The following is a 25,483-nucleotide window of genomic DNA, read 5'->3' as shown; positions in this document are numbered from 1 at the left end:
TTTACTATTTTAATGTGGCTACTAGAAAAGTTAAAATTACATTTGTGGCCCACATTGTATTTCTAATGGACAATCTTGCTCAGGAGCAGGGGTTGGCAAGGTGGCTCATGAGCCGTATCTGGCCTGCAGTCTATTTTTATAAATAAAGCTTTATTGAAACACAACCACACTTATTTGTTTACATATTGTTTATGTCTGTTTTTCTTCTTGGTATCATTAGTCTTTTTAATTTTAGCTAATCTTATAGAAGAGTCCACTCTGTTTTGACCAGCTGTTTTGTACTCTTCCTTTTCTGCTATATGTTGCAATAAATATTTACGATCTTTTCTCATTTCCTCCTCCACTGGACTTGGAGTATGACAGGGCAAGGGGCCCTGTCTTTATTTTTCATAAAGCGTCAAACACATTGTAGAAATATACCCTGCTATGTATATTCAGTGACTATTGAAAAGTATTGCAATTTCAGGAACTTGAATCTCAGTCACAGAAGAGAGAGAAATATGATAAAACAATTTTGAGAATTTCTGGGATGCTAGACTACCAGATCATGTTTTTTTTTAAACAGAGTCAGAGACGGATGCTCTATTTTTGGAAATTAATGAAGATACAATGTTCTTTCAAAGCCAACAGCCAGTGGAAAAACTGAGGAAAGAAAACCACAGAGCCAATGTTGAAACTCAAGTCCCTCTATTCTACCACTTAAGGCATTCCGAGATTTTGCCTCTTATTTCATAGTTAATCTCTTACCTTGTTTCATTGAGAAAATAAAAGTTATAAAAGAACAGTCTCATCTGTCCACCAGGAAATCTATCAGCCCACATATGTCTATGCTGGTGTACCCTACCTTCCCTCCTGCTCCAATGGATGAACTGTTCCTTTTTTTATTTTGGGATGGAACTTCCTCTTCTGTACTGGCTCTTGTGTTCTCTTGCCTACTTAAGAACTTCATCCTTAAAAATCTCTCTCTTCTCTAACATTAGTTTCTCCTTTTCTCTGATGATTCCTATCCCCAATCATTTTACTTTAAGCATCTTAAAAAACAAAAAAACAAAAAAACAGAAAAACAAAAAACACTTCCCCTAAACCACAAATAATCCCTTCCTCTCAATCTCTTTGGAGCAACAGTCCCCGAAGAGCTATTTAAATTTACTATTTCCCAAAAACAAAGACAAATAGATGGAAATTAATTAAACTAAAAAGCTTCTACAGAGCAAAAGAAATAATCAGCAGAGTTAACAGACAACTCACAGAGTGGGATAAAATCTTCACAATCTACCTATCTGACAAATGACTAATACCCAGAATATATAAAGAACTGCAATAAATCAGCCAGGAAAAAACCAATCCCATCAAAAAGTGGGCTAAAGACATCAATAGATAATTCTCAAAAGAAGATATACAAATGGACAGCAAGCATATGGAAAAATTCTCAACGTCACTAATGATCAGGGAAATGCAAATCAAAACCACAATGTGATACCACCCCACTCCTGCAAGAATGACTATAATCAAAAAAATCAAAAATAATAGATGTTGGCGTGAATGTGGTGAAAAGGGAACACTTTTACACTGTTGGTGGGAATGTAAACTAGTACGATCACTCTGGAAAACAGTGCGGACATTCTGTAAAGAACTAAAAGTAGATCTACCATTTGATCCAGCAATCCCACTACTGAGTAGCTACCCAAAGGAAAATGAGTCATACAGAAAAGACACTTGCACACTCATGTTTATAGCAGCACAATTTGCAACTGCAAAAATATGGAACCAGCCCAAATGCCCATCAGTCAATGAATGGATAAAGAAAATGTGACACACACACACACACACACACACACACACACACACAATGGAATACCACTCAGTCATAGAAGATAACAAAATAATGGCATTTTCAGCAAGCTGGATGGAATCGGAGACAATTATTCTGAGTAAAGTAATTAAGGAATGGAAGACCAAACATTGTATGCTCTCACTCATTTGTGGGAGCTAAGCTATGAGGACGCAAAGGCATAAGAATAATAAAATGGACTTTGGAGACTCGAAGAAAATGGTGGGGGGTGGCGAGGGATAAAATACTACACTTTGGATACAGTGTACACTGCTCCAGTGATGGGTGCCCCCAAATCTCAGAAATCACCACTAAATAACTTATTCATGTAACCAAACACCACCTGTTTTCCAAAAACTTTTGAAATAGAAAATTAAAAAAATAAATAAATTTATTGTTTCCACATCCTCAGCTTTCTGTTCTCTCCTCAGCCCACATCCATTAGCCCTTCATTCCCACCACTCCACGGAAACTGTTCTTGCAAAAGTCAACACACACCACCATATTGCAACCCAATGGTAAATTTTCAGTTCTCATTCTATTTAGCTTCTCATTAGCTTTTGACACAGTTGCACATTCCCTTTTCTAGATGTACTTTTCTACCCTTGGATTCCAGGATAACACTCTTTGCTTGTTTTCCTCCTACCTCTTTGGCCACTCTTTATAAAATTTATGTGGGGATAATCTGCCTTCTTCAGATCTCTAAATACTGGAGTCCCATAGCACTTTCTTTTTGTCTTTGCGTTAATTCACTCTCTACATGGTTTTATCAGTCCTATCACCCTAAATACCACATGTATGCTAATAATATCCAAATTTAAATCTTCAGGTCTGTTCTCTCTTCTGACTTCAGCTGCCAACTTAACACCTCCAGGTATATATCTAATGGATAAACATAAATTGTTTGTGATTTAAAATTTAGTTTCTCCCATGTCTACTCCCCAAAATTGCTCTTCTTCCATCTTTATTATATCGGCAAATGACATCAACATTCACTGATTTGCTTAAGCCAAAAATGACATCAACATTCACTGATTTGCTTAAGCCAAAAATCTACAAGTCATTCTTTATTTTTCTTTTTTCTACAACCTTCCAGTTTAAACCTAAGTTGTTAGCAAGTCTCTGCCTTCAAAAATTTATTTGCATCCCAATGACTTTCCTCCATTTGCACTGCTGCCAAACCAGTCCAAGCTACCCACATCTCTTGTGTGGACTCAGCAATGATGTGTTTTCTGGTCTTCTTACATAAATGCTTTACCTATATCACACTGTGCTTCTGCAGTCTATTATTCATGTAGCATCTGGGAGTAATATTTTAAAACATACATCAAACAATGCCACTCCTTAAACAAAACCTTGAATAACTCCTTAGCCTATTTCTATTGAGAGAGAAAATTCTTATCATGGCTTCCAAGTGTCTACATGATCTGCACCTTGATGGTCTTCTCAATTAACTCTCCTAGCATCCTTCTCTATGGACTTCACTCTAGCCACACTGGCCTTCTTGCTGTGCCCTGAATACAACCTGGAATGCACTTTTCTAGATTTTCTCATCTATTGCTCCCTTATTTAATTTATGTGAGAGATAGCCACTCCTGTGAGAAAACTTTCTTGTTCACATTACCTAAAATAAACCCAATTTTTCTGATACTCAATATACCCTTAATTCTGCCTTGCTTTTCTTTATGATACTGATTGCCATCAGACATTCTATTAAACATTTATGTTACATTATTTTTTGCTTTACTTATTGTTTAATGTTTTGTTTATATGCTTATTTTCAGTATCTTCTTCTAGAATGTAAGTGCCATTAGAGAAGGGACTGGTATGCTGTATCCAGCTTACACTAGGTTGCAAGAACCAAGTCTCATTTAAAAAAAAAACTTTAATTTTCGTTCAGGGGTACATGTGGAGATTTGTTATACAGGTAAAGTCATGTCATGGGAGTTTGTGGCACAGATTATTTTGTCACCCACATATTAAGCCTAGTACCCATTAGTTATTTGATCTGATCCTCTCCCTCCTCCCACTCTCCACCCTCTTGTAGACTCCAGTGTCTGTTTTTCTTCTCTATATATCCATGTGTTCTCATCATTTAGCTCCCACTTATAAGTGAAAACATGTGGTATTTGATTTTCTGTTCTTGCATTAGCTTGCTAAGGATAATGGCCTCCAGCTCCATTGATGTTCCTGCAAATGACATTATCTCACATTTTTTATGGCTGCATAGCACTCCATAGTGTATACATACCACATTTTGTTTCTCCTTTCTACCATTAATGGGCATTTAGGTTGTTTCCATGTCTTTGCTATTGTGAATAGTGCTCCAATGAACATATGCGTACATGTGTCTTTATGATAGAATGTTTTATATTGGTTTGAGTACATAACCAGTAATGGTATTGCTTGGTTGAATGGTAGTTCTGTCTTCAGGTATTTGAAGAATCACTACACCTTTTTCCACAATGGTTGAACTAATTTATACTTCCACCAACAGTGTATAAGTATTCTTTTTTCTCTGCCACCTTGCCAGCACCTGTTATTTTTTGACTTTTTAATCTTAGCTGTTCTGACTGGTGTGAGATGGTATCTCACTGCAGTTTCAATTTGCATTCCTCTAATGATAAGTGATATTGAGCCTTTTTTTCATATGCTTCTTGGTTGCATGTATTTCTTTTGAGAAGTGTCTGTTAATGTCATTTGCCCACTTTGTAATGTTTTTTTTTTCTTGTAAATTTGTTTAAGTTTCTTATAGATGCTGCATGTCAGACCTTCATCAGATGCATAGTTTGCAAAAATTTTCTCCCATTCTGTAGGTTGTGTATTTACTCTGTTGATAGTTTAATTTGCTGTGCAGAAGCTCTTTGATTTAATTAGATCCCATTTGTCAATTTTTGCTTCTGTTGCAATTGCTTTTGGAGTCTTCATCATGAAATCTTCGGTTATTCTAATGGTATTGACTAGGCTGTTTCCAGGGTTTTTATAGTTTTGAGTTTTCATTTAAGTTTTAAATCCATCTTGAGTTGATTTATGTATGTATTATAAGAAAGTGGTCCAGTTTCAATCTTCTGCATATGACTAGCCAGTTATCCCAGTGACATTTATTAAATAGGGAATCCTTTCCCTATTGCTTGTTTCTGTCAGCTTTGTTGAAGATCAGATGGTTGTAGGCGTGCAGTCTTATTTCTGGGTTCTCTATTCTGTTCCATTGGTATATGTATCTGTTTTTGTACCAGTACTCTGTTGTTTTGGTTACTGTAGCCCTGTAGTATAGTTTGAAGTCCAGTAGCATGATGCTTCCAGCTTTACTCTTTTTGCTTAAGATCACCTTGGCTGTTTGGGCTCTTTTTTCATTCCATATGAATTTTTAAGTAGTTTTTTCTAGTTCTGTGAAGGATGGCATTGGTATAGGAATAACATTGAATCTGTAAAGTATTTTGGGCAGTATGGCCATTTTAATGACATTGATTCTTCTTCTCCATGAGAGTGGAATGTTTTCCCATTTGTTTTTGTCATCTGTAATTTCTCTGAGCAGTGTTTTGTTGTTCTCATTGTAGAGATCTCTCACCTCCCTGGTTAGCTGTATTCCCAGGTATTTTATTTTACTTTTGTTGTGGCAATTGTGAATGGTCTTGCATTCCTGACTTGGCTCTCAGGTTGACTCTGTTGTTGGTGTATAGGAATGAGAGCCAACTCTTAAATTTCCCAAAATTTTGAGAAATTGTCTTAAAAGGAAACAGGCACTGTAAATTAAATTATGCAAGCTTATAATTAAATTCATCATATTGAAAACAAGTGCAATACTCAATCCTTATCACTTTCTAATCACTTTATTACATTTTATTCTTATCTGTGTGCTTGCGGTAATTTTCACCTATCATATCTGGAGATTAAAAATTCGACATAATGTTGTACTACTGCACATCTTTTACCAAATTTGAGTTCACATATGTTGGTAGCTTGAAACTGACCATGGCAGGTGTAATCGCACCATGGAAATTGGCAAACGCTACAAATCAGAGCTTTCTTTTGCGGGGTTTGCAAGAAGTCCTTAAACACAACCAGGATGTCCTTAAACACAACCACAACCTTTGGGTCAATAGGAAGGAAAAACGTATCTTAAAATATTTGAAAGATTTACTAACCAGAGAAGAACAGGGTGCGTGTGTGTGTGCACACATGCATGTGTGCTTATGTACATTTTTAGTCAAAGCAGCTAAAAAGAAAAGAAGTAAAAAATATGTAATTTAAAATGACTTCAGGGCCTTTGAATAGAACCATTTGTAGTTCCTTAAGGAAGAGAAGAATGAGAGTAATTTCTGCAGGCTGATGATGGGACTTCAGTAAAGCTCCGGGTGTCTGACCAAATGAAAGCATGTGGACTCACACCTGTCCTACTGGTTCATGATCCCGGAATTGGCTCACAGGTGGCTGCTCTGCCTTTTTTTCTCTCCATCCTCTGGAGGCACCTGAATGTTTGTGCACCTTTGGCAGGTCATGATGGCTTACACTAATGGGTACTCGGGCCCAGAGCATTGTAATTCTTTGTAGGCTGCTGCATTTCTAGCTCATCAACTCTGCCCACCTGCCAATTCATGCAGAAGTTTTAGATGCTGTGAAATATTATTCTTGCAGGCTTTAAGTAACGGAGGTCCAGGCAACTCTGTGTTCAAAGGCCCATATCCCACCTGCACCAGTTGTCAGACACTTGTTTGAGCAATATGAGTGTGGAAGAGCAGCACCATCCTTTCTTTTTCTAGACTTTAGTTCACTGCATCATACAGACCCCATAACCATTGCAGAAATCTTCCAAAGCCCCACCACATGGAGAGAGAAGCAGCTAAGATTCACTGGAGTACAAATCCCCGAAAACTCAAGCCAGACTGGCTTAATAAAAGAGAAAGTGTACCTCACCAAAGAAGATGTACAGATGGCGAATAAGCACATGAAAAGATGCTCCACATCATATGTCATTTGGGAAATGCAAATTAAAACAACAATGAGATACCACTATACAAGTATTAGAATGTCCAAAATCCAGAACACTAAAAACAACAAATACTAGTGAGAGTATGGAACAATAGAAACTCTCAGTCGTTGCTAGTAAGAATGCAAAATGGTATAGGTACTTTGGCAGATAGTTTGGTGGTTAATTACAAAACTAAATATACTCTTATATGATTCAGCAATTGTGCTTTTAGGTATTTACCAAAATGAGTTGAAAAATTATGTCTGCATGAAAACCTGCACATAGATGTTTATAGCAGCTTTATTTATATTTGTCCAAATTTGGAACCAACCAAGATGTCCTTCAGTAAGTGAATGGATATAAATAAACCGTGATATATCAAGACAATGGAATATTATTCAGGACTAAATAGAAAAGGGCTATCAAGTCATGGAAGGACATGGAGGAAATGTAAATGTATATTACTAAGTGAAAGGAGCCAATTTGAAAAGCCTACTTGCTTGTATAATGCCAACTGTATGACATTCTGGAAAATGCAAGACTATGAAGACAGTAAAAAGATCAGTAGTTGCTGGAGGTCTCAGGGAGGGAGGAATGAATATGCAGATCTGAGGATGTTTTAGGGCAGTGAAACTCTTTTGTAGGATACTATCATGGTGGCTACATGTCATTATAAACTTGTCCAAATCACAGAATATACAACACCAAGAGTGAAGCTTAATGTGAACTATAGGCTTTGGATGAAATGATGTGTCTATATGGGTTCATCGATTGTAAAAAATGTACCACTCTGGTGAGTGATGTTGATAATGAGGGAAGCTATCTATGTGTGGGGGGCAGCAGGTATATGGGATATCTCTGTACCTTTTACTCAGTTTTGTGGTGAGCTTAAAACTGCTCTAAAAATTATATACATGTATATAGACACAGACACACACAAACACACACACACGTGTCATGGAAGAGGGCATGCTTTAGGCACAGCTTGATCTATGCCTCAATTGATATCACCAGTACTAGCTTTCACTCTCTACACATCTCTTCCCATCTCTATCCTCATGTTCACTTTATTTTCAGACAATTGCTCTCCTCACAGACCTATGATGACTAGGCATTTCCAGACTTTGTATTTCCTGGACTGCAAATTCCATGAAAAAGGATAGGAAATTTCTCAAAGTCTTCGGGGGGAAAATGATAACTAATACTTGAATTTATTTTTAATTTGTTATATAATATGCAAGCAATTTATCTATAGTAACTAATTTAATTTTTATATCTTCCATGTGAGAGGTGTGCTTAGATTATTTCTGTTTTAGAAGTGATGGAGCTGAGGCAGAGAAAGGGTAAATAACATTCCAAGGTCACAGGCCGAGTAACTGGGAGAGAACAGATCTGAGTTCAGCCTAAGGCTCCCCAGGCTATGAGCACATGATATCCCACGTGATCTCCTACATCATGTGATCATCCAGCAGCCCTTTTGTATCTCACTGGCTCTGATTGGCCCATGTAGGTCAGTTCCTGAACCAATGCCTGTGGCTGTGGGCTGGGCTGCTCAGACCTGAGTCCAGTGAGGCACCCCAAAGTTGCAGTATACTGACTGGTGTGTGGTTCACGCCTGTAATCTCAGCACTTTGGGAGGCCGAGGCGGGTGGATCACCTGAGGTCAGGAGTTTGAGACCAGCCTGGCCAACATGGTGAAACCCTGTCTCTACTAGAAACACAAAACTTAGCCAGGCATGGTTACCGGCACCTGTAATCCTAGCTACTCAGGAGGCTGAGGCAGGAGAATTGCTTGAACCCGGGAGGCAGAGGTTGCAGTGAGCCTAGATCATGCCACTGCACTCCAGCTTGAGTGACAGAGTGAGACTTTGTCTCACAAAAAAAAAAAAAAAAAAAAAAAGTCGCTGTATCCTTCCCTTTCCACATTGCATGAGCAAAAACAGCAGCCAGGAGGTCCTCGTAGAGCTCTTAAGTGGAGTGAAAGCTCTAATGTTCACTATACAGGACTCTCAAGTTGCAGGGCTTGGTGATTGTTACTGGGGTGGGATGGACTCCCCTACAGATATGCCGCAGGTTCCCTAAACCTTGAGGCGGTAGGGAAGAGCCAGTTCCTTCGGCAGAGTGATGGGCCTGAACAGGCTGAGTCCTCTGTGACCTTGGGAAGTGGGAGAGACTCCATGTGCCATGCTGCATGGAGGCTCCATCCCATTGTAGGAGCCAATGGACCGCTTGCTTGGATCAGCTGGCTTTGCCTCCCGATAGGGCTTTCTACTCCCAGCCACAGGGCAGACATTTGAGAACTCATTGATGGAAGCCATTTCTGCTGGGCTTTTGAGGGACGGGTGGCAAGAAACCAAAAGTGGAGATCTCTATTGAGAAATGAGGGAGTCATATCTTCACCAAATGAGTCTCCCCGGGGCGCAGAGACGACCCCTCTGGCTGTCCAGACCTTTCCACCTTGTCAGGTTAATAAATTTCGGCGCTATAGCCTGCTGGCAATTGTCCGTGCTTGGAGTGAGACAGTGATGTAATCCTGATTAAAATAGTTAATAAGGATTTAATGAGAGGTTATCTCCTTGTCTTCAATCATTTCCTGGTGAGAAGATTCCCGAGCAGAACTCATTAGAGCTGTTCCTTTGCAGCTACTGAAATTACACTATTTTGAAATTACTCAAGGTTTTCAAGAAGCAAACTCATTTCAAGTCATTATTTTCTAATAAGATTCTATAGTATGAAAAGTGTTTTTTTCCAGTTCTATCCAGTGTACCTTCTGTGCTGTGATAAGTGGAATGTTTAAGATACAAAAACAAAAAGGCATCCTCAACAGATTCCAGCTCTTGGGGTCACCCTGGTTACACTGGAAGCTAGAAATCTCAGCCCCAATATTGACCATGTTTTGTGATCTTAGGCAACTAATTTTAAGTTTGTTAAGTTTGTTGTTGTTGTTTTAGATGGAATCTCACTCTGTCTCCCAGGCTGGAGTGCAGTGGTGCGTTCTTGGCTCACTGCACTCACTGCAACCTCCGCCTCCCAGGATCAAGCAATTGTCTCACCTCCACCTTCACCTCCTGAGTAGCTGGGACTACAGTCACACACCACCACATCCAGCTAATTTTTGTGTTTTTAGTAAGGACGGGGTTTCACCATGTTGGCCATGCTGGTCTCGAACTCCTGATCTCAAGTGATCCACCTGCCTCAGCCTCCTAAAGTGCTGGGATTACAGGCATGAGCCATTCAGCCTTGGCCTAATTTTAAGTTTTTAAAATACAGAAAGTGGGAATAAAAGTAATACTTGCCTTATAAGATTTATTTAAGGCATAAAAGAAGTAATCTGTAAAAAATCTTTTAAAAAGTTTCTGATGTATAGTGTGGGTCCAATGGGTGTGTCTGATCAAGGATCCTGGATTACAGTAAAGCTAAGTCAGATAACTTTCTGCTTGGAAGTTTGGCAAAGTATATGAAACACCATCTGGTCAGATTCTGCCAGCAAATTACATTTTATTTCAGGTAATCTTAATGGCTCTCCGGGAAGCTGCTTCTGTCAGAGCACTTGGAAAATTACATCCAGGTGTATAGGGAATTTATTATTTGACCAAGAGTGCATTTTTACTCAGAATAGTTTCCTGTCTATATGCTGAAATGATTGCTGAAATAATTGCTACTTATATGGAAGAAATAATACCATGCTGAAATAATTGCTACCTATACGGAAGAAAGCATGAGGTCCTTTCCTCACTCCACATACATATGTAAATTTCAGATAGATAAAAGACCTAAATAAAAACAAAAATAACAATCTTGGAACAAATTACAGGGGAATGTTTTCATAACCTTGAGGTCATGGGGCATTCTTAAGCAGGGCAGGAATCTCAGAAACCACCACAAAATGGAAATATATGACTATCTAAATATCAAAAAATAATATGTTAAATATATCATTAGTAAAGTGAAAATGTAAACCATATAGATTGTTAACATAACTACAACAGAAATGACATGATAAAGGTTACTGGTACTGATGTTCAAAGAACTCCTTCAATTGATAAAATTAAAAATAATAAACATAAGTCCAATAAGATGCTTAACCATATGCAGGAAACAGCAAATTATAAATGAATTACCATTTTTTCAGTCATCATAATTACAATCCAATGGGATAAGATTAGCTTTTTTTGTAGGGGGAGTGTAGCAAGGCGGGGAGCTACTGCCATACATTTCCGGTGGGAGAGTAAGTTGCTAATCTATTTGGGAAATTTACCTAGAAATACAGTTTAAAATTGAACATATTGATATCCTTTGTCCCTACCATCCCACTTTACGGAATGTTGCCTACAGAAATCAAAACACAGGAAGGTAATGATATATATAGGAAAATGTTTATTGCAGCTTTGCCGAGGAAGAAAATGAAAAGTAAGCTCGAAAATGCATCAACAAGGTAAAGACTGAATATATAACAGTGGATGCATGCTAGTGAACATTACGGAACTTTTAAAGAAAATGAGTTAAGGGTATTTATTTATTTTCCCATCTCCTAAATACGTTTTGCTGAATCTCTCTTGCCTTTCATCTGGCTTCACTCAGCCTCAAAAAGGAGGCTTTACTGTGGCTTTGTTTACATTTTTCTCCACATCAATAGTAAGAGAATTGGACCCTGGATGGAAATTCACCTGTTAGATTCATATTCTGCGTGGCATGAAATTGCTGCCCGAGACAGAGTTGAGGGAGCAAGAGGAATGGAATATTGAAAATATACCAAGGCTAGCATGGAGGAGAACACAGGTAGCATATAAATTATTCACTTAGTCTCTTTGCTTCCTAATGAATATTAAGGGGGTGGCTTTTCCTGCTGTGGGGGAGGGTGCCTCTCTACAAGATCATAGAGGATTTAGCCTTACAACCTAGGCTTGTTCTCATGACAACATAGTTAGTGTGACTATCTTCTGGGACCTGCCAGCTACAGTCATGACTACTTGCTACATCATCAAGATCAATTAATTATTTTTCTAATGGCTTTATTATGGTGCCCTGTGATTACTGCAAAACAGTTCTTAGATTATCTGATCTAATTCATTCATGCTGTCATATCTGCAATTAATTATTAAATAACTGATATGTGTCAGACACTATTTTGGGCACTGGAAGAGTGAATCAAACAGACCAAGTCTGTACTCTTAGGAAATTTATATTCTAATAAGGGGCAGGAGTGTAAAACAGACAATAGAAGAGTAAATGAATGGATATATAGAAGAGGATGATGAGTGAATAAAGAAAAATAAAGCATGTAAGGAGATGGAGAGTGCATGCACGTGGGTGTGCATACACATACGTGTATTATTTAAAATAGGCTGATAAGATAGGCTTCTCTGCACAGATGATATTTCAGTGAGACCTTAGCGAAGAAAGAAACATGGATTAATGGGGATTCCCAGGAAGGAGTGTTTCTGGCAGAAAGAACAGAAAATGAAAGTCTTCCCAGGCAGGAGCATTCCTGATGTTCATGTTCCCAGGGAGGATGAGATGGTCAGTGCATCTGGAACAGAAAATGGGATGGGGAGAGTGGAGGGAGATACCATCATGGAGGAACGACGTTACCAAGGTCCCCCTGGCTGTGGTGAGAATTATGGATTTTACTCTGCTTAAAGCCATCTTAGGTTTTTGAACAGAGGCTGATGAGATCGCACTTCACATTTTAACAAGGATCCCTTTGGCTGCTTGAAGAAACAGACAAGAGAAGCAAGGGTGGGGAGCAGCAGGGGTCTGCTTAAGAGGCTCTTTCAGAGGTTCGGGGGAGATTATGGAGCCTGGACCAGGATGGCAGTTGTGGAGCCAGCGAGCAGTGGTCTGATTTGGGACATCCTGACAATGGAGTTGAGCAAATTTGCTGATGGCTCAGATACAAGGAAAGAGAGGAGTCGAGGCAAATTCTCCTGGTTTTGGCTGAACCCCTGGAAGAGCCCCATTACAGACATTTCTAGTCTTCTGATCTATATCCAGGGGCTTCATTAATCATAAAGTTGTGGACATTTTGCACTCCAGACTCTGGGGTGAGCTCTGGAGTAGGCTTGTTCAGTAGGGTCTCACTCCCCCAATTCTCTAGGCTAATCACAAAACTCACATTTCCATCTTCCTTTAGAAGTGAACGAAAGTTGTCCTCATTCAAATAAGTCATTTAAAACTCAGAAGTATCTCATGTGGTCTTTTTCTTATCCCTAATCTTCTTATTCTGATTTAAGGTTGAAACACCAGGGTCAAAAGCTAACGTGGTTTCTCCAGCTTGGCAGAGCTGATTTGAACCCAAACCTTCTGATCTCTGTGCCTCACCATGTGATGTCCCACATGAACCTGTCAAGTCATTTCCATGGCTTATCTGATCTACACTTCTGGATGACCTTGCCCATCATGTGGAGCAGATATAAATAGCTATATGGTGTGAACGAGGAAAGTGAAGCTCAGAATGATGTACTGAGATGCACAGAGATCATGCTGTTTGGTGTCATGGTGAGGACCTGAGTCTTCTGTTACTTAGGACTGTGCTGATGTGTCATGGTCCAGGGACCTACCAGGCTGCTGACAACAACAAAGAATTAACAGATGACTTGTTTTCTACCCCCAATCTAGCATCTTGCTAAAATACTGAGTTCCCTTAAAATAGGGCTTTCTGAGAAGCTAAATTCAGCAAGGCTCTGTTCTTGCAGTGTCTGCTGGCTTACTTAACCCTTCTCAGAGAAGATTTTGGTAAAGCGCTCCAACTCCGAGCTCCGAGCTCCCCACTGACCAGAAAGTGTCAGTGCAGAAAGCAGAACCCCAGTCAAGGCAAATGAAAGTTCCTAAGTCTTCTCTGCACTAAAAAGCTGCAGTGGTTGCTCCACCTCACCTGGAGTAGGCTGATCAGAGAAGGCTGATCTTTGAGGGAGCAAGATCCCATCCTTTTCAGGGAATCACTGCTCCATGTCAGCTGAAAACTCAGAAGGCACAGAAGCACCGGGGAAGGCGCTGAAGCCTTTTATTTCTGCCGCCTCCTTGTGCTTGCCTCCAGCCTGCTGCGGGAGATGAAACTGGCTGGCTTCACTCTGAGGTGCTTTGGAGCCCTGTCTGCTTAATTTCCGGTGGACTTTCAGTGCCCAGGGAGAGCGCGTGTTTTGCTTGTGATGTTGGTAATGAACTGCCGCTGGGAACAAATTAATGAGTGTGTCAGAAACTGCAGTGGAACTGCATTACGATTCATAAACACCACAATGAAAATGCCAGTTAAGCTCTGGTATAAATACACACAAACTCTGAAGAAGCAAACTCTTTTTTCTTTTAATCAGAGAAGAATTAAAAATAACATCATTCTGCCCTGAGCAGCATTGCCAGGGGAGAATTCCTTAGCAGATAGTTTCTTTTTTTAAAAAAATCATATTTAATACATACAGAAATATTAGAGGAATTTAATTTTACTTTCTACGTTTGGGTACATGCGTACTATACTTTGAAATACACATAGCACATATACCATATTTGGGTTTGCAGTACACAAAAATGCAGAATGTCAACTTTATAGGTTATGTACCATGTTTACCAAATGAGATCTTTCTCTTTTTATTGACTATCATATGTTTCCATGGCCTTCCATTAATATCATTCCTCAATATTCTGAGTTTGGAATTTGGATTCAGAAATTAAAATTCAATAAGAAAAAACCCCATTGGTTGAGAGACCAATAACTTTAAAACTCATGGCTAGGGAATGAAAAAAAACTTCCATCACTCCAAAGGTGCAGCAGGATTGTGTTTGGGGCACCTGTAAGCATCCGAGTTTGTGACTGACCCCTGATATGCATACAGATGCTTCTGTTTATGGAGCAAGATGTTGCTGGGATTGAAGGCCTAACACAGGGGCTCCTCAGAGCCCCAACAGAAGGCCAACTATAGGGTTTCCTACAGAGCATCTCTGTAGCACCTCGCAGTGCTACAGAGCACTGGGGGCTGATACGGAGAGGGTTGGGAAAAGGGGAAGGAATCTAAATAGTCAAGCTCCGGGCTTTCTCTTCCCAATTCAACCAGAGCCTCATTTCTTTCATCTGCTTTACTTATTGGGGTTCCAGGTAAGTTTTTATTGTATATTATAAATTAAAGCTAGACAACTATAGGTTTGTAGATTGAGCATGGCCTTTTGAAACAGTAAGACTTGACTTCAAATATTAACTTGAGGATTTATGAGCTATTCGACGTGGGGCACGTGTTACTTCTTTGAACCTTGGTTTCTATCTAAGACAGAGTAATCATAATACCCACTTGCTTGGTTGCCATGAGGATCAGAGATACTGAATTAAAATGCCACGCACTTCATTGATTTTCACAAAAGACTGTGATTATTACAACAGATTCTAGCTGGTAACTTGTTATAGATTTAAGTGGTTTGTTTTCTTCTGACAACTGCAGAACATGAAGCCTCCTTCTTCCAACCACTCTAATGCCAAGGCTAACAGAAGGTAATGTCGCCTTGAGTCAGAGAATCTATTTTAGCTAATGACTATCTCAAATGCTAAATAGAGTTTTAGAAAGGAGAACAAAACTTGTTTGAAAGTATTGCTTATTTGTCATCAGTGACCAATTTGAAGTTAGAATAATTGTGGGAAATAGTTTACTAAGGCTTGAAGAAATAGTTTAACAGTTCTTTTTACCACCCCATTTTCTGTTATGCAGTCCTCAATTGTTCTTTAGTAACTTCTTAACATTGTAACCTGTGAATTTCCATTCAAAACACTATGCAATAGAGAAATCACAATGGCTAAATCAGGAGTAGGTGGCAAATAAACTTTTCTAGCATAAAGGTTTGTCTGTGTTAAACTTTAGTTTAGTCTGTTTGTCTGACTTCAGAAATTGGGTTTTTGTAGGGGCCATGTCAGTGTTCCCTCCTTTGCCTGCATCCTCTGGTCTTATTATAGATGTGCCTTCTTGCATCACATATTTTCCTCCATTCCGTCTCAATAATTTTTTTTAAGGAGATGTGGATCAATTGTTAATGAATCGCTCAGTGGTCAATACCATGGAAAGAATGACAAGGAATGCTCTGCTTTTAATAGGGGTGTTAGTCTTTAAGGGCATAGGAAGTGGGTTACATTTCAGAAATTATGGATGGTAATCCAAACTGAATGATACCGACCAAGGGAAAAGGAAAGAGAACTTGATCTGTTCCCACTTTGCTGTTTTTTTTTTTTTTTTTTCAAATAGATTTTGTCTTTTGGGCAGCTTTTGGAAATTCTACTACCCAAATTGAACTATTTCAGATTAACTTTCTGCAGTTCAAAAACCAAAGATGAGATATTGTATGACCTTTTCAAACTTAGCAATCCAAGGTGCAATTTTAATAGATGGATTCCATTTTACGTGGGCAAAAGATCTTAAATGTTCTATTCACAAAGCATCAGGGGATGTTAAGTTCTTGCATAACTGGCTATGTCCAAAGATGGGACACTCATTTTGCTCATTTACAGCAGAAAAATGGATGTTGTAGATAAAAATGGCTTCTATATATCATGAAAATTTATCCTTGAAGGGCAATTAATCAAGACATGAGAAAGGCCTTTAGTGAATCTTTCCAGACCGAATTAGAGAAGGTTGAGGATTCATTCAAATGCACACCTACCAGACTTTCAGAAGTGCTTGTTGACTGTTGAGGACCATCTTAGCACAGCTGGAGTGTTTCACACTAGCCAAGGTAGGCTCTAAGCTCAAGGTTCTCAATTACTTTTCTGTGTAATGCCTGAAATGAAACAAAATTGAGAGGCAATGGTAAGTTACTCAGCAAAGAGGAGTGATTTGTAAGTAGTTAAAGGAAGGTCAGGGTGAGCCTCAGCCTATTCAGTAGACTTTTGTTCAGCCTCCGTAGGAGAGCAGTTTTTTTTTTTTTTTTTAATTTTACAAAGGTCTTTTGTTGTGGCACTCATTTTTGAGGGACACACTTTAGTAATAGTAGGTATCATTCACTGGCAGGAGACCACCAGGATACTGATGTCAATTAAAGTACTGATATGGTTTTGCTCTGTCCCCACCCAAATCTCAACTTGAATTGTATGTCCCAGAATTCCCCTGTGTTGTGGGAGGGACCCGGGAGGAGGTAATTGAATCATGGGGGCTGATCATTCCTGTAATAGTGAATAAGGTTCACGAGATCTGATGGGTGTATCATGGCTTTCTGCTTTTGCTTCTTCCTCATTTTCTCTTGCTGTCACCATGTTCTAAGATATGCCTTTCACCTCCCGTCATGATTCTGATACCTCCCCAGTCATGTGGAACTGTAAGTCCAACTAAACCTCCTTTTCTTCCCAGTCTCTGGTATGTCTTTATCATCTTATCAGCAGCATGAAATCTGACTAATACAGATACTATCTTAGTTAATTTTCCTAGAAGCAAATTCTGAGATGAGGATCAAAGAGCAAGTGGTTTATTGGGAAAGCACTCCCAGGAAACACTGAGGCATCAGGGGATATTGATAAAGCATGAGTTGTTAAGTAAATTATCACTGGGGACAATGGGAGCTCAATCTCACTGGGAAGCTTTAGGAAATGATGTGGAATATGCTTCAGATTTATTTACCTTTTATGAGGAGCAAGGAAGGTCATGGCAGGAGAGAAATAGGAAGCAGTGGCAGGATGTGCTACAGATGGTGACATTTTGATGAAAGAACTGATATCTGAAAAGGGCTTTGGAGATTGGGATGAGTTTGGAAAGGGCAAGAGGAAATCCTGCATATAGGAAGATAAAGCAAAGAGAGGAAGCCAAAAAAAAAAAAAAATCACAGGAATGTGAGAACATTTGATACATTGATTCAGGAATGAGGGACAGTACTGGGTTAATAATAACCACTCACTATTATTAATTTTTACATATCCACAGAATGGTTATTAAGCATGTAGGTTTTCCAAGACCTGATCCTTTGTTTCTTCTTGTTGGCTTCTCTTTGACTAAATCCTTGATGACTACCGGTAGGGGACAAGTAAGGAAAAAGAAGAGAAGGAGGAGGAGAAAGGTCAGAGGAGGATGAGGGGAAGAAGAAGAAGAAGAGAGCAAGAGACAATGTGGACAATATACTCCATATCAGAAGATTTTGAGAATGGGTTTATGGGCCAACATTGAGCAGTAACAACTTTTTTCTGGTCCACAGCAGAAAGAGAAATAAAAAGGCAGTGTAGTAAAATTCCCATAAAGCTAAATCTAGTTTGATACCTTCTCAGCATTTTGACATTAAAATTTTCTCTCCTTTATGTGACAATTTAATGGATGGGTATGGATGGTTTTTTTTTTTTTTTTTTTTTTTTAGAAAAATACTTTCCCAAAGCAAAATAAAGAATTAGAAACCTCATGCTCTTCATTAAAAAAAAAATGTGTATATCTATTTTGCTGGTAAGAGAAACCCAGAGTCCTAGAACAATTAACCTCATCAACAGAGGTATTCCTTAGATCATTCTAAAGAGCCAGTAAATGGTAATGACTGCAGGTCACTCCTTAGCAAGGCTGCACAGAGAACACAGCATATTAGAGTAGATCAGAGCACAGGCTGAGGCTGGAGAAATTAGGACTCTATCTATCCCACGTGGCCGCTTGCTGTCCATGAGAACCTTTGTGGATTATTTAACCCCCCCTCCCCCTTTTTTTTTTGTGGCGCGATCTCGGCTCACTGCAGCCTCCACCTCCCGAGTTTAAGTGATTCTTCTGCCTCAGCCTCCTGAGTAGCTGGGATTACAGGCATATGCCACCACGCCCAGCTAATTTTTGCATTTTTAGTAGAGACGGAGTTTCGCCATGTTGGCCAGGCTGGTCTTGAACTCCTGACCTAGTGATCCACCCACCTTGGCCTCCCAAAGTGCTGGGATTTTAGGCTTGAGCCACCATGCCTGTGCTATATTTGTGTCTCAAATTATTCATCTATAAAATGGATCAAATAGTAACATGTACTTCAGAAAGTTGATATGAAAATAAACCAATTAATACAAATACAATGTCTAGGACAAGATCTTCCACACACTAAGCAAGGAATAAATGCTGCCCATTACAGTTAGCTAGAGGTCCTACCATGTGTTAATAGAAACACACTAATCATACAACTGGAAATTTCCCAAACTGAGTTTCTAAAATAATGCTTTATTACTAAGTTACTTGGTCTATATACACTACAACAGGTAGAGAAGTATTTTTAAACAAAATATTCAAATAACTAAACATAATTTTACACACTGAGGGCAGAGATATCATTTATTAGAGGTAATGACTTTTAAATTCTTTAGATTATTTTAATGAACATACAGGTACTCTTTAGATGGACTCTCCTGTAATAAAATTACATTTGTATGAAAGCATTTGTAAAGCTTTTAAGATGTAATACTATTTATTTATTTATTTTTGAGATAGGGTCTCACTCTGTCACCCAGGCGGGAGTGCAGTAGCGTCATCATGGCTCACTCACTGCAGCCTTGACTCACCCCTAATCCTGGGCTCAGGCGATCTTCCCACCGCAGCCTCCTGTGTAGCTGAGACTACAGGTGTGCATCACCATGCTTGGCTAATTTTTTTTGTATTTTTGTAGAGAGAAGGTCTTGCTATGTTTGCCCAGGCTGAGCAACAAGGGATCTGCCCACCTTGGTCCCCAAAGTCCTGGGATTACAGGCATGAGCCACCACACCCAGTCAACACTATTTCCTGACTACTTGTTTTTACAGGCATTCTTTGCAAGCATTTCTGACTCTAATTGGTATGGAAAACAATGCCATTTTCTTCTTAGTTAAGATACTCTGGAAATTTTTAACTATAGTAACTATATAATACTATATACTGAGATGGGATAGTTCCCTTGACTCCCTTCGCAGGCCGGAACTGGAGTGGCTCATACTATAGCCCGCTGCTGGTCTTTCCTCACAGGAGGGAGTATGTGAGTGAGGGACTGCAGGAACCAGAGTGAATGAATGCTAGAACCAGTCAGCAGCTCCTCTCTGGTGGGAGCAGTCTCTGTGCGGACCTCATGGCAGCCTCTAAGTGTGTTACAACAAATGCTCTTTCAGTTGTCATCTAGGGATGGCCAAGTGTCAACCAGCTCACTGGAGGGTCAAGGTGGTAGCCCCTGCCCTCTTGGCACCTGGGTTCTTGTCCGGCATCCAGGAAGAATCAGGTCACAGGAATGCTTGAAAGGTGATGAACGTGTAAGACTTTACTGAGAGGTGGGTGGCTCTCAGAAGAAAGGGAGGCTGGAAAGGGGAAGGGAGGGTGATCTTTCCCTGAAGCCCGGCTATTTCTGCCTGGGCCCCTTTCCAAAGCTGCACATTCTGAAGTTAGCTTCCTCTGTCCATAGTCTCTAACACTCAGTCGCTTGTATCCTCAATGCTCAGCCGCTAGTATTTTTCTGCCAGCAGAAGTCTTTTATGGGCACAAGATAGGGGCGAGGCAGGCCAAAACAGCAACATTTGCGCGGTAAAATGGGGTCAGCTGTTTTCACTTAGGGTCGTGGTTCCAGGCTTAAGGGTGGGGTTTAGCCGGGAGTCCAGCCCTTCTGCATCATTTCCATAACAACTGCATTATAGAATAAAAAAGCAAATGAAAGTAGTCAGTTTTATGGTTTAGATTTTTCCCAGTGTTTCAGTAGCAATTTATTGAACAGGGAAGTATGTAAATAGAGATTTAGGAGGTGAAAATGGTTATAACATGAGTATAGCTAGGAACCAGAGTCTGTGAAAGACAGAATAAGCAGGGTCTCCACAGAAAACTGAAAATGGAACAGATGGGCTAATTCTGCATTTTCAAGAGTTCTTTCCAAACGTGAAAGCCATCCCAGTGGACAAAGGAAAAGAAGTTTTGTCTGAACTCAGCACCTGAAGCAATAAATGCAGACTGTTTTCCCGTTATCTTAAAAAAAAAATCTTGGCCAAGATAGTGGGGAGAGTGATGAGAAGAAAGAGACAAGACAGGTTTAAGATGCATTTGCTTCTTTATCTCCTAATGGACAGAATGCAATTTGATTTAAATTCCAAGCAGCATCGCATTAGCTGAGTTCAGCAGAACTCCTGAGAGATAGTTATTGGCCATCTCTAATAACTTCTGAAGCAGTCACCTGTCTGGACTTTCACAAGTCAGCTGGTTTCCAGACTTGCTGGAGGTGGTGGCTACAGTACCTGGGAGGACTATATACTGTTAGCTTGTTTCTTTCTTGTGTTGTTCTTATACTCAAGGAAACCATAAACAGCTGTTTGTGGGTGTCTACCATCATAACTTGTTGGGAAAATGCAGTTTACAATTATGATTTCGAAATGACATTTTCCAGTCTGACAAAATACATTTCTATTTTAATTCCTGTTTAAAAATGTGGAAACTGATTTGAATCGCTCCTCCAATGCCCCTCTCTTCATTGCAAGTGGTAGGTTGATAACATCTGGGTGTCTACCCTGGATGGCTAGTTGTAGATCCAGATGGTAATTCACATTTAATCCAATATGATTACATCTTTTTAGTGGGAATACCATGTCCTTCATATTTTCAATTTATTAAATTCCTACTATGTGCAAACAACCCCTTTTCTAAGTGCTGAGAAGAATGTCGATGAAATGCAATGTACAACCTATGCACATACACACAAATACACTCACATATCATGGACACTTGATTAAGTAAATCCACCGTGAACAGTGGATTTACATATTTTGAGAAATGGTGATTAAAGTTAGGGTTTGCAGAAATGGTGTTACTTAATGTTGAGTAGATTCTAAGATGAAAATGCTGAATGCATGTTTTAAAAAAGATGATCTGCAAAAATATAATTTGTAGAATACAACATTTTTAACCAAAGAGTGAATATTGTGATGTAGACTGAAAAATCAGAAAATTAAAAGTGGATGAAATTTGCTCTGAGTTTATAGGTTTTCCAGTTGCTGCTTAATAATTACCAAGTATGTGGGAAGCCCAGAGTCACACAACGAAACTGAGTATATGATTGAATTTGCAGATATAGCATTTCTGAATCTGCAGATTTCTCATCAAATGCTAAAGCTTGCCCAAGGTTGGTTTTGCAGGTGGTGATTAAAGAATAGTCAAAAGAAATACTCTCTCTTTTTTTTTCTCTCTCTCTCTCCCTTTGACTCTTGCTGATATTAGTACCAGAAGTTAAAACTGATATAACTGTAGGCTAGTGTGGTAGGCACGTGTCACAGTTTCAGCAATACAATTACCACTAATTGGAGGAATAAAGAAACCCTGCTGTTTTCCTCTCTGCCTTCCAAAGAAGAGGAAGAAAATCAGACCCCATGGACTCCCTTAACTTTCTGCCACAAGATTGTATAGGCCAGACTGGAGATCTGTCTGGTCCTGTCCCTCTCACATATTCCTGTATCTCTGCCTAATTGGACAATCAAAGAGATCTCTGTGTAGTTGTTTAGTCTTGGCCCAAGATGTTTCTTGATATCACATGTCTATGTCTTCTAAATGCAGCCTGTCTTTAATTTTTGGGGATGCCTTCCGTAACCACCCCCAAGCAGATCCCATCATAGCTGCCCTCCTCCATACACACACTTTGTGGGGTCCTAAGACAAATCACCAGTTCTTTCTTTATGAAATGATACCACATCTGTCTCCATTACCAGACTGTGGGATACTTAGAAGGTGAGAATCATGACGTGTTTAATCATCTGGTCTCCTGGACTTTGTAGGCAGTTCCACATGGTGGAAGCTCAAAAGATGTTTGCCGAAGGAATCAGGAATAAAGGAAGGCAGTTATCTAAAACCCTAGCACCAGGAAATCTTGAAGTAAATCCAATATTTATCAGCTCTGGTGGTTTTTCTTTCTTTCTTTTCTTTTTAATTTTTTTTTTCCAGTTAATGAAGAATGTAGCCATTTCTTTCTTCCCTCCCTCCCTCCCTCCCTCCCTTCCTTCCTTCCTTCCTTCCTTCCTTCCTTCCTTCCTTCCTTCCTTCCTTCCTTTCTCTCTCTCTCTCTCTCTCTCTCTCATGGAGTTTCATTCTTGGTACCCAGGCAGGAATGCAGTGGTGTGATCTATGCTCACTGCAACCTCTACCTCCTGAGTTAAAGCAATTCTCCTGCCTCAGCCTCCCGAGTAGCTGGGATTACAGGCACTCGCCACCACAAAGGGATAATTTTTGTATTTTTAGTAGAGACGAGGTTTCACCATGTTGGCCAGGTTGGTCTCGAACTCCTGACCTCAGGTGATCCTCTCGCCTCAGCCTCCCAAAGTTCTGAGATTACAGGTGTCAGCCACCACACCCGACCAAATATAGCCATTTCTGACATGGCACCCACCTTCAAGTCATAAGTTGTGAACTCTTTTAACATTAAAACAATGTATATATATAATAGAGGCATGGCCTCACCATGTTGCCCAGGCTGGTCTCATACTCCTGGGCTCAAGCAATCCTCCTACCTTGGCCTCCCAAAGTGCTGAGAGTATAGGCATGAGACACTAAGCCCAGCCATGGGCTACTCTCTGGAAGTAATAGTAATATAGAACGCAAAGGAGACGAGATGCCATGTCATCTGTCTTTCCTTTAGTCCTTAACTGCAACATCAAATCTAGGGCCTTTAGCATTTGAGAAGGAATCAAAAGAACTGTATGTGTGAACGCCATCTCGCACTCCATCTCCCTATGTGACTCTGGACTCCACACCTACAGGAGTATTAAGAGATAACAATTGGAAAACTTATACGTTCAGAGCAAATTTTATTCACCTTTACTTTTCTGATTTGCAATCCATATCACAACATTCATTCTTTGATTGAAACTGCTGAGTTCTATCGATTATATTTTAACTTTGACTTAAGAAGCCTTCAAGGCATATTTCCCCAGAACATAGCAATCTATGAAATTCTGGATCCATAATGTGTTGTCTTTATGTCAGTATAAAGTAAATGTATAATTATTTGCTGAAGTAACTAAGCCAAATATTAAGAAAGTATGGAGCAGGCCACTGCAACTTATCACTTCACTGTGTATCTTACTGGACCACAGATTTTCTTCCAAAATTTAAGTATTAAAAAGGCAACTTCTCAATTTCACCAGTGGGTATTCAGGGAAGCCCCAATAGTAAATGAACCAAATGATCAGGAATTCAAATAAAGTTTCTAAAGCAATCGTAATAAAATTAAGGGTTGCATTTCTCATCAAGGACTCAGTATTGAGTAACTCTAAAAAATCATGAACGATTGCTGTAGTGAATACATAAAAATGATACATCATACAAAGAATTTAAAATAGTAAAATTATGTTTTATGCTCAGCGGCCATATACATAGGGGGACCATTTACCTTTAAGTGTCTCCATGGTGTCATAAACTGCAGAGACAGTGTTTCAGTGGGTCTCAAACACTTAACAGCAGAACCCATTCTAATTGACATCTTCCAGTCAGATCACGAATAAACTGAAAAACCCCAGCACTTCCTTTTCCTTTCTTTTTTTTTTTTCTTTCAGTAGCTTAGGCATACAAGTGGTTTTTGGTTAAGTGGACAAATTGTATAGTGGTAAAGTCTGGACCACTTTTGTTTTGCTTTCATTTTTGTTAAGGTGAAAGCGGGAATGACCAAGCCTCTCCTTGCCTTTTGTGGTCATTTCTCTGAGACCTCAGGACTTTGTTAGATCATAAATGTGACCACCAAATTAGAAAGGCTGAATAACCAAAGCTAAACATTTGACCTTTCCTTAGTTTGTTTTAAAAATCATTCCTACTTATTTTTAATAGGTGAAATATGTATATGGTGAAAGGTTCAAAAGACACAAAAGGAAATAGAAATTTATAGTTTGAAGATGACAACGTTTAGCTGCCATATGCCCTCTCACTACATAAATCACTAGAAACAAGAAGGAAAAACAAGAGTGTCAAACGGAGAAGACAGCTGCATATTAGACAAAATTTGGGACAATTGAAATGTTGAATCAGAGTGGATGCAAAAGGCATCCGACTACTATTCATGCAAATCACTGTGGCTATATAATATTCAAATTACTGTGGCTATATAATAAACTTCATTATTTGTTTGGCCTAATCTTCCATCCTCACTGTTGCCCCTTAATATTCAAGGTTATTGTTGCTTGCCCATTTTTTTCATATGAAGTTTAGAGTGAATTTATCTTGTTCCAAGTAGAGTACTACTTGTCATTTTATTTAGATCACCCTCAATTTATAGTTAAGGCAGGAGGGTTTAATAACTTTATGATACTAAGAACATGGAATTTTTTTCCACGTTTTTGTGTCATAATGTATTTTTTAACAGATTGCTCATATTTTTGTTGAATTTATTTATGTACCTTTTTTTGGTTGTTACTATATGTGACATTTTTCATTGCATCATATCTTCTAATAATTTGAATGTATGAAGATTATTAAAGTCTGTGTATTATTATATTTTTATGCCCAGATACTTTTTGAATTCTTGAATTGTTTGTTTTTGTTTTAAATTAGATTCTTTCTAGTTTCTCATATGAACTTCTGCAATGATTATTTCATTTCTTGGTTTCTCACTGTAATTTTTAAATTTTTCTTTAATTATATCAGCTGGTATTTCTTGAGCAATAGCAACGTCTTTGTCTTATTGCTAACATTAATGAGAATGCTGTTTAGTATTTCCCCAATAAACCTATTGCTGACTTTAGGCTATAATCATTCATATTTCAGAGCATTATTTTGTTTCTACTTCATAATGTTTTTTAAATT

This window comes from Mandrillus leucophaeus, unplaced genomic scaffold (assembly GCF_000951045.1).
Source record: "Mandrillus leucophaeus isolate KB7577 unplaced genomic scaffold, Mleu.le_1.0 Scaffold116, whole genome shotgun sequence".
NCBI classification, from domain to species: domain Eukaryota; kingdom Metazoa; phylum Chordata; class Mammalia; order Primates; family Cercopithecidae; genus Mandrillus; species Mandrillus leucophaeus.
The sequence above is the reverse complement of the archived record's forward strand: the minus strand, read 5'-3'. Positions refer to the sequence as shown.